The sequence below is a fragment of the Ranitomeya variabilis genome, chromosome 6, assembly GCF_051348905.1.
Source record: "Ranitomeya variabilis isolate aRanVar5 chromosome 6, aRanVar5.hap1, whole genome shotgun sequence".
Lineage (NCBI taxonomy): Eukaryota > Metazoa > Chordata > Amphibia > Anura > Dendrobatidae > Ranitomeya > Ranitomeya variabilis.
The window spans coordinates 260273908-260284663 of NC_135237.1; the positions used below are offsets into that span (position 1 = coordinate 260273908).

Consider the following 10756-nt stretch of genomic DNA (forward strand, 5'->3'; position numbering starts at 1 on the left):
ACAGGGCAGACAAAGTACGACAGCGCCTGGAGCCGCAGTGTGAAGACAAGAAGAGGACATCATCCTATGAAGATGGGAGGCTCCGGACCGGAGTGCGACGCCCATCGGATCGGACCACCTGCCCGCCCAGGTGAGTATAATCTAACCTCTTTTTCTCATCTTTCAGGATACATCGAGGGCTTATCTACAGCATTACAGAATGCTGTAGGTAAGCCCCTGATGCCGGTGGGCTTAGCTCACCTTCAATTTTGGGGGTGACAGGTTCCCTTTAATAACAGAAGAATTTTTTGTGGCCTCTAGATCAGGCCTCTATAATACACTCGATGCTACAAACTATTTTAAAGTCAGGTCCCTTACTGTATGACATTAATAACAGTACCAAATGACAAAGTGTAATACGGAGGGTTGTCAAACTTTTTACAACTGAAAAATTATAAAAAAAATTTAAGTGTGCGTTAGGTCTGCAGACAGGTTCATATCACCTCCACAAAATGATAACATGGGATACAGCAGGCTTTTACACATTTAGCAAAAGAAAAAAATTATATATTTTTTTTTAATGTGCCTTAGGTCTGCAGTTTTATATCACCACAGCAGTAACTGACAAGGTGGGATACAGCAGGCTGTTTAATACTTTTTCACTAGCTACATGTGAATTAGAATGCTATACTCCTTCATGGATCACAACAGAAGCAGTGCACAACATGTGCCCTGCTGGCTTTCTTTGTGGAACTCAGTAATGTCCAAAAATAAACAAAAATGCCGGAAGGTTAATTTAACAGCCACACTGGACAGTAGCTTGCTACACTATCTGACTGATATACAACCACCTAACTAGATAAAATGTAGGATACAACAGGTTTTTATCATTTAGCTACTGAAAAAAAAATGTATTTTATACTCATGCATGCAGCACTATAGAAGCAGTGCACAACACACTTGTAGGACATGTGCCCTGCTGGCTTTGTCTGTGGACCTCAGTAATGCCCCCCCCCAAAAAAAAAAAATTCCAAAAGGTAAATTTTACAGCCACACTGGACACTAGCTAGCTACACTATCTGACTGATATACATCCGCCTAACTAACTAGCTAAAATCTTGCTGTTAATGGTGGCAGCGTCAGGAGCAGCCTCTCTGCGCTGTTACAGTGTCAAATGGTGCTAGCAAGATGTTCACTATTTATATGGAGAGGAACATGTGATTTCAGCAGCCAATGACACAAGCTGTAGTCTCAGGACATTGTGGGTGTTTCCTGCGCCCTGATTGGCTAGTCGCAATGTGCACACATAAAGTTAAGAAAAAAAAATGACTGCTGTGCGGGGCTTACAAGAACGCCACACATCTAAGCTCTGTAAACCCCCTCCCCTCATCAAATATGTGCCAAACGCTCAGGATACACTACCATTATCATGCTAAAGTGCTGAAAATATTTTTGTGGAAACGCAAATATTTTCCCGCAGTTTTACCTAATGTTACCGACTTTTACCAATTTTATAAAATGTTGCTCGGATTTTCGATCACAAATCCTAATGTGCCATATTAGTGCCGAATTTATGTTTGGCGATCGTTTACTGAACAAATTCACTCATCACTAGTAAAGAGTATACATGCAGAATAATATTTATAAGAGCCTACGTCCAAGAAAAGCACCTTAATATTTGTTATTGTATAACACATTGAATTTCCAACAATGGTGTCTGTATCATAGGGCTGAAATATACATGAGAACAGGCAGAGCAAGATAACATCATTAAAGAGAGATTTATACCTTAAACCAGAGCACAGATAGATAGATGGATGGATGGTACTTCCCCCTCACCCCAAAGCATGTTTCGCCATCGCTTCTTCCAGGGGCAATAAAATATCAAGGTGGGCAAAGCTTGAAAGAGAGACAGCGCAATATTTGTTTTAAGGCCGGAATCACACTAGAGTATAATACGGATGAGTGCTATGTGAGAAAAAAAAATCGCATAGCACTCGCACCAACGTTAATCTATGGGGAAGCTCACACCACTGTTTTTTTTCGCGGGCGTATTCTACTTGAAAATGAAATCGCAACATGCTGCGATTTTACGTGTATATCGGCCGAATCTCGCCAGTGCAAGTCTATGGGTGCGAGAAAAAATTGGACACCACAAGGACCATCAGTGTGAGAAATACACATTTTCCTCATTTCAGCCCATTGAGCCATTAAATTCATTGGGGAAAAGCAGTGAGAAATGTAAAGCCATACGCGTGTCATACGGATGACATACGGACACATAGATGTGAGGAAATCTCATCATCGCATTGCAAACGCATTACACACGGATGACCATATGGAGAACATTTGTGCAACTGTCGGCTGAGAGAAAAGGACCAATTTTTTATGTTAATTATGACTCCGGCCTTAAAATGTATGCTGCAAATGATGAACAACTACGATTAGCTAAAAACTACAGTTTCTTAGCATGACATGTATAACAGTACAACTTTATAATTTATTAACACCTATAAAGAGAACACACTACATACATGGTGTTGATCTGCAGTTTCATAGCATTCTAAAGCTGCAGGCCGCTGAACTAAAAGCGTGGCTACCGGGAGGAAATAAACATAAGCCTCCATCCTTTAGTCATAGAAACGTGCTGGTGAAGCTTCACTCACCGCTTAGTATATAGTGAGAGGCAGCTGTAAGCATGCCTTGGCACATTGACTGATAGCCATTGCTACGCTGCAGAGATAGCCGGTAGTCAATAGGCAAGGGATTATGTTAGATGTCAAGTTCCTGCCTCTGCACAGGGGGAATCTCAAACCATCTCCGCTGCAGTCTCCCATTCTTCTACAGCCACAGTGGAGCCTGCTCAGGGGAGATGTCAGTCCCAGCATCTGGCTCAAGCTGATACTGTGTGACTGGTTTCTGCTGCCCTTCCAGGCTCTGCCTTTGTAGCCAGCACTGATCAGCAGTGAGCAGGTCTTTCTGGGACTAAGTCCTGCTTTTCCCTTACTGAGCATGCCCATGGGGTGACCTCCCATTGGAGGTCGGGGGTCAGATGCTCCGGTCCTGTTGCGGCTCCTATTGGACCATCTGGAAGGTCCCGCAGCACTGCTGCTATAAAAGGTTTGCATGGCCGCTCGGCCATGCACTAGTGTATACTTGATAACGTGTGTGTGTGGATGTGTGAAAGTCATTCATTAATCATCCCCTCCCTAGTGTTTGACTGCTCGCGTATGGTGGATGTTTGCTATCTAGCACCCAGCAGAGCTATCAGCACTTAACACACGATACAGCGTCTTATTGTTGTGACCGCCAATGCGGCACCGTGCGCTATTAGAGCGCTTTCCTGACCCAAGTCTGGGTGGTTAGTGGCGTCCGCCAGAGCAGCACTAGATGCACTCTTGTGCATTAAAATTATTATTTCTGTTATACTTTACAAGAGGTCTAGAGGAACGCTAATCCTGAGTCTTGGGATAGAGTTCTGTGACTCCTTGCTTGCGCTCTCTGTGCGGTATCGCAGCCCTGTGATGTAACAGGGTTCGCTTCCTTCATACAGGGTGAAGCTAACCCGTGTGTGTATCCACATAGTACCGCCATATAGTCCGTCATTACTCAGCAGCAGGTTCCATCTCTGCTCGGTGGACCCCGGGCTGCGAACGCACCTTACTCTATCTTTCTTATTATTTGGTGCGTTCCGCTAGCCCTAACAGCTTACAGCTGCCGCTCACTTTATATTGACTGTCTTGCAAGTATGACTGAAAGCCAGAGGCTTCCTGGAGGAATAAAGTTAATTTTCTCCCTGTAGCAGCACTTTCAGTGCTTAGGCCATGCAGCTTTAGAACACTAGTAACTTGTATATAGACCTTATATCTGCAGGTTAAAAAGAACCTGTCACCATAAAAAAAACACTATTAACCTGGAGATATAGGGTTTATAGCATTACTAACCTGTCCGGCGTCAGCACTTAGCCGAATGCTGAGGGTGAGAAAATTAACTTTATTCTCTTCGTACCATTACATTTAACTCATGGGTGTGACGCCGCCACAGGTTCAGTAATTGATCTGAGTATAGAGAGCAGTGGCTGTTAGGCTATGTTCACACGCTGAGGATTTTGCTGCAGATCCTCAGCGTTTCCACAGCTGCGGGTCCGCAGTGGTTTCCCATGCATTTACAGTACAATGTAAACCAATGGGAAATGCAATCCGCAGTGCACATGCTGCGTAAAAAAATGCGCGGAAACGCTGCGGGTTACATTCCGCAGGATGTCAATTCTTTGTGCAGAATCCACAGCGGTTTACACCTTCTCCATAATAGAAAACCGCAGGTGTAAAACCACAGTGAAATCCGCACAAAAACCACTGTAAAACTGCGATAAATCCGCAGGAAAAATGCAGTATTTTTGCCCTGCCGATTTATGAAATCCGCTGCAGAAAAATCTGCAGTGGACCATTTCTTCGTGTGCACATACCCTTACTGCGCCCCCGACATTGACTGACACTCACTCTGCATAAGGTTTGACTGTCAGTCAGGGCAGAAGGTGGAGTTACAGGGTTACATCTGCCGCTGAATTATCAGAGTGATGACTGCATTGACACCCCCCGTGACTGGAAGCCAAATACTGCTGGGGCAATAAAGTTCATTTTCTCCTTGCTGCATTTGACCAAGAGCGGGTGCAAGGCACATTAGTAATGCTATTGACCTGCAGAATAACTCCATATCTGCAGGTTAATAGCTTTTTTCTAGTGACAGGTTTCCTTTAACAGCATTTGGGGACATTACAAATTCCCTTTAAGTAAAATTTGCGTTGCATCAAACAATTATTTGAAGTAAAAACTGCATGATAATTGTAATTATGATTCAAATGTATACTCAATGAAATCTCTTATACAAACAACATATACATAAAAAATATATATATACGCTTTAAAATACCATAAGATGTCAGAAGTTTATACATTCTGGTGCATATTAAAAATATCAAAACTGCATATATGCACAAAATAATAAGAAAAAGCTTAAACTCACCTATAAATTAATCTGCATAATTACCCTGTGAGCCACACCCCCTTAAAAACATGGTCAAAGTAGTCCTAAATGAAAATGCCCAGATCATTGGAACCATATTTCAAATAAAAAAACAGATTACTCATGAGATTAGCCGAAGCAAAATAAGAGCACATACTGACTCATTTTTTTTTCCCCATAGACAGGTCTGCTTTAAGACTCCATACTCAGCTGGTCTCTTTAGGAGACTGGTACTTCCTCAAGGTTAAAAAGGCTGAAATAAGTGTGTGAAGGAGCTGTTAAATGAGTTGTCCCTTTTATTTTAAATCTGAACGCCAAGTAGTTTAAAGATTAAAAAAAAAACTATACTCAATAAAGATGAGTGGATCACTACACACCACCACTGTCCACGATCCAGTGTTCTGTAGACAGGAATTGTGCAAATTTCCTTACCCTAGGCTTGAGCTATGATTTGCCAATTTGGCGAGACTTCTATGAAAAAAATGGGATTTGATACCAGCTCACCTATAGCGGCACTCAGCGAGCTGAAGCAAGAAATTTGTGTGGCCCCATGTGCAGTCCATATAGTGTAATAAAATATTCCAGTTTCACGAAAATCCAAGGTTTATTAGAACATCTTTAAAAGTAGATTACAAATGAAAGGTCTGCATGACGACATGCAAACCAATGCATTTCAAACACTTTCAGGCGTCCTTTTTCAAAGTTAAACATAGTACATCCTACAGGAAATCTAAACAATGGTGTAACCAACAGAAATTCATCCCTACATCACATGACATGTAGAAATAACAATAAGATTAAATGTATAACAAGGGACCTTGCAGACTTTTCATATGTAAACAACTTTTAAAGATGTTCTAATAAAAATTGAATTTTTATGAAGCTATATAGGCGAGATATCACCTGTGCGATGGGGAGCCTGTAAGCTCAGGAATTCATACTGCTCCTGTCCATGGCCAGATAGCACTGACCTGAACAATGTACAAGGGTTGTCAGGGCCATATTTAGAGTTTATGCTGCCCTAGGCACTTTTCGTGGTGCCTCCCCCATTGGTGAGTATGACTTAATGCAGACCCTGTCGGCAGTGACTTAGGCTACTTTCACAAGCGATTTTTGCCATTTGCGGAAGATCCGGCAGTTTTTCTGCATCTGCCACGTAGCAGATCACTTATGGCAACACTGCGTTCGGCCTCATTCATTCCCTCTGGGACTTGCAGACATGTGCAGCACTTGCGGTTTTGCCGTGATCCGGAAAATGCGGTACTTGCAGCAATGGAAAAAAAGTTGCTAGCAGTGTTTTTTGTCTCACCGCAAGTGCAGCACATGTCGGCAAGTAGACATCACTACCTGTTCCTGCACCTTGCTAGCTCATCCCTAACCATCCCTCCCTGACCTAAAACTACACTATAAAGCTTAGAAAAACAATTTATTACCTGACATATTCCTACGATAATGAGGGCTCCAGGCTACGGCATAAGTGCATTGTTTTCCCTGTGGAGGGATTCAGGAAGACGGCCGCCACAGACAGCGCATGTGCAGACTGAGATCGCATCTGGACCAAGATCTGAATCGCCACCTTCAGTGGCCCACAGCTTCAGAAATATGGCCGGCAGGAAAGCAATGCACTCCACTTAGCTCTTAGGCTAGGGTCACATTGTGTTAGGGCAATCCGTTTAGCGCTAAGCGCTAGCGGATTGCGCTAACGCAATGTCTTTTTCGGGGTCGCGTTAAACGTCCCCGCTAGCGCAGATCTCCGATCTGCGAGAGCAGGGAACGGACCTTGGGTGCGCCGTGGACGCTGCAAGCAGTGTCCGAGGAGCGCTACAAAAGACCGGCACATCGCTAGCGCGTGCCGAAAATGACACGCGCTAGGAAGGCGCTTTAACATTGCGGGCAATGGGAGCGCTAACGGACGCGTTGCACGGCGTTAATTTCCCCGTGCAACGCTGTCCGATAGCGCTCAGCCATAAACGCAATGTGACCCTAGCCTTACCGCCAACATCGGGCCCGCAGCATTGCACCGCTGTGACACCCCCTCCTCCCATTCAGGGTCCGCTGCATTGTCCCACTTCTGCCACTGCAGACTTCCAGAGGAAGGGACTCAGCCTCCTGTGATCCTGTTTACAAGGCATGAGACTGCTATTACAGGGCAGGGACATGTGTATACACACACACATACACTGCACAGGGGGGTACAGTATACACACACATATACACTGCACAGGGGAGCACAGTATGCGCACACACACACATACACTGCACAGGGGGGCACAGTATGCACACACACACAGACTGCACAGGGGGGGCACAGTATGCACACACACACAGACTGCACAGGGGGGGCACAGTATGCACACACACACAGACTGCACAGGGGGGGCACAGTATGCACACACACACACACAGACTGCACAGGGGGGCACAATATGCACACACACACAGACTGCACAGGGGGGCACAGTATGCACAAACACAGACTGCACAGGGGGGCACAGTATGCACACACACAGACTCCACAGGGGGGCACAGTATGCACACACACACACAGACTGCACAGGGTGGCACAGTATTCACACACACACACAGACTGCACAGGGGGGCACAATATGCACACACACAGACTGCACAGGGGGCACAGTATGCACACACACAGACTGCACAGGGGGCACAGTATGCACACACACACAGACTCCACAGGGGGGCACATTATGCTCACACAAGACTGCACAGGGGGGCACAGTATGCACACACACACAGACTGCACAGGGGGGCACAATATGCACACACACACAGACTGCACAGGGGGGCACAATATGCACACACACAGACTGCACAGGGGGCACAGTATGCACACACACAGACTGCACAGGGGGCACAGTATGCACACACACACAGACTCCACAGGGGGGCACAGTATGCACACACACACAGACTCCACAGGGGGGCACATTATGCTCACACAAGACTGCACAGGGGGGCACAGTATGCACACACACACAGACTGCACAGGGGGCACAGTATGCATGCACACACACAAACAGACTGCACAGGGGGCACAGTATGCATGCACACACACAAACAGACTGCACAGGGCGCACAGTATGCACACACACACAGACTCCACAGGGGGGCACATTATGCTCACACACAGACTGCACAGGGGGGCACAGTATGCACACACACAGAGACTGCACAGGGGGCACAGTATGCATGCACACACACACACAGACTGCACAGGGGGCACAGTATGCACACACACACAGACTCCACAGGGGGGCACAGTATGCACACACACACAGACTCCACAGGTGGGCACATTATGCTCACACAAGACTGCACAGGGGGGCACAATATGCACACACACACAGACTGCACAGGGGGCACAGTATGCATGCACACACACAAACAGACTGCACAGGGGGCACAGTATGCATGCACACACACACAGACTGCACAGGGGGCACAGTATGCTCACACACACACAGACTGCACAGGGGGGCACAGTATGCACACACACAGACTGCACAGGGGGGCACAGTATGCATGCATGCACACACACACACAGACTGCACAGGGGGGCACAGTACGCACGCACACACAGACTGCACAGGGGGCACAGTATGCACACACACACACATACACTGCACAGGGGGGCACAGTATGCACGCGCGCGCGCGCACACACACACACACACACACACAGACTGCACAGGGGGGCACAGTATGCACACACACACAGGCTGCACAGGGGGCACAATATGCACACATACATAGACTGAACACACCCATCACAAGGCAGTGCCACCGGTGCCCAGCAGTCTACAGTGAGTAGTAGAGCAGAGCCTCAGCAGGATAACCCCACAGCAGTGTGCCGCCAGCCAGCATGAGCGCCTCACTTCAAGCCAAGGTCTCGCTCTGGCCCAGTGTTCTCCACTTACCTGTCAGATCCCAGGACTGCCCTAGCCAGCTGCAATCTGGACTGGGGGCGCTGTGCTGCTCTGGATCTCCTCCTTCCAGTCAGGTGAGTTCGGCAGAAACTGACTGCACACAGTGTGGGCGTGTCTGCAGTGTAGGGATGCGGCTGCCGACACCCGGCCTTTAACCCAGCAAGCAGCCAGAAGCTGGGGGTCCGTCCCAGGGGCATCTACACCCTGCGCCGCAGCCCAGCCTGCCCCTGGCGGGATCAGAGACCCCCACAGCAGCCAGAAGACAGGTGGGTGGGTGGGCCGACTGTGAGGCAGAAACTGAACTTGGCGCCTCAGCGAGGAGGGGGTAGGGCTTGCACTGTGACTTGAATCCACTTCCGGATCCCTGTGCAGTACACGTGACGGCGCTGTATCTGAGACCCCCGCAGCAGCCAGAAGACTTAGGAGGGTGGGACGAGGGCGGGCGGGTGGACCCGGACTATTAAAAAAAAAAAAACACCTTGCCTTGCTCAGGTGCCGCCCCCCCGCATCTTACCACCCTAGGCACGTGCCCTCAAGTGCCTTGTGGCAAATACGGCCCTAAGGGTTGTATAAAGCGGTCCGCTCATCTTTAATACTCACCTATTGCTTCTCTGTCACTGCTCTTTTGTAGATTGATCCCTCTTCACTTCAGTTTAATTGTGAAGGAAAATCTGTCAGTAAAAAGGCTGTAAATGCTTTTAGTTTTAGACGAGAATGACTGGTTTTAGAACAAAATAAAAGGGCTGGATTCCAGTTAAAATCAATTTAACCCCTTTCGGACTTTTGCAGTAATAATACGTCCACTCATCTTGGTACTTATTCACGTGGGGCGGATTATTACATCCAGGCAATCGTGAATGCACACGGGCTGTCAGAATCAGCTGACACCTGGCACTATGTGACAGGAATAGTCCTGCACCGCTCCCAGCACTTTAAAGGTATGTGCACACGTGGCGTCCTGGTGTGCGGATTTTTCCACACTGATTTTGATAAATCCGCAGGGCAAAACCACTGCATTTTTCCTGCGGATTTATCGCGGTTTTACCGTGGATTTACCATGGTTTTTGTGCGGATTCTGCTGCGGTTTTACACCTGCGTTTTTTTAATATGGAGCAGGTGTCAAACTGCTGTGGATTCCGCACAAAGAATTGACATGCTGCGGAAAAAAAAATGCAGCGATTCCGCGCGTTTTTTTCTGCAGCATGTGCACAGCGATTTTTGTTTTCCATAGGTTAACATTGTACTGTACACTGCATGGAAAACTGCTGTGGATCCGCAGCGTCAAAAACGCTGCGGATCTGCAGCAAAAACCGCAATGTGTGCACACCTTTACCTCCGAAGGTGGTTTGCACATTAATGACAAGTACAATTTTTACAATTCTGACCACTGTCACTTTATGTGGTTATACCACTGGAATGCTTCAATGGATCTCATGGATTCTGATGAAAGTTTTTTTATGACATATGGTACTTTGTGATACTGGTAAAATTTCTTCGATATGGCTTACATTTATTTGTGAAAACAACAGAAATTTGGCAAAAATTTTGAATATTTTGCTATTTTCAAACTTTGAATGACGTTTTCAGAGGTACCATCTTTTTATATCCTTCTTTTTTTCGCGTTTTATTCCACATTTTGTTTGGCTATATGATGATAAAGCATTCTCTTTTTCCTTTTTTTTATGGTGTTCACTAAAGGGGTTAACTAGTGCGACAGTTTAGGTCATTCCAGACATACCAAACATGTGTACTTTTGATGTTTATAAAAAAAATTCATACAAATATTTATTTATGGATACAATATCTTTT

General features: G+C 46.4%; 1 long non-coding RNA gene across 1 annotated transcript in view; it reads right to left on the reverse strand.

Moving 5' to 3' along the window:
- Positions 1 to 9204, reverse strand: part of LOC143781087 (uncharacterized) — a 377260-nt gene extending 368056 nt beyond the window's left edge. The window contains exon 1 of the long non-coding RNA XR_013216543.1: positions 8939 to 9204. This is a non-coding gene — a long non-coding RNA (uncharacterized LOC143781087). The remainder of the gene's footprint in view (positions 1 to 8938) is intronic.
- Positions 9205 to 10756: the final 1552 nt, after the last annotated feature.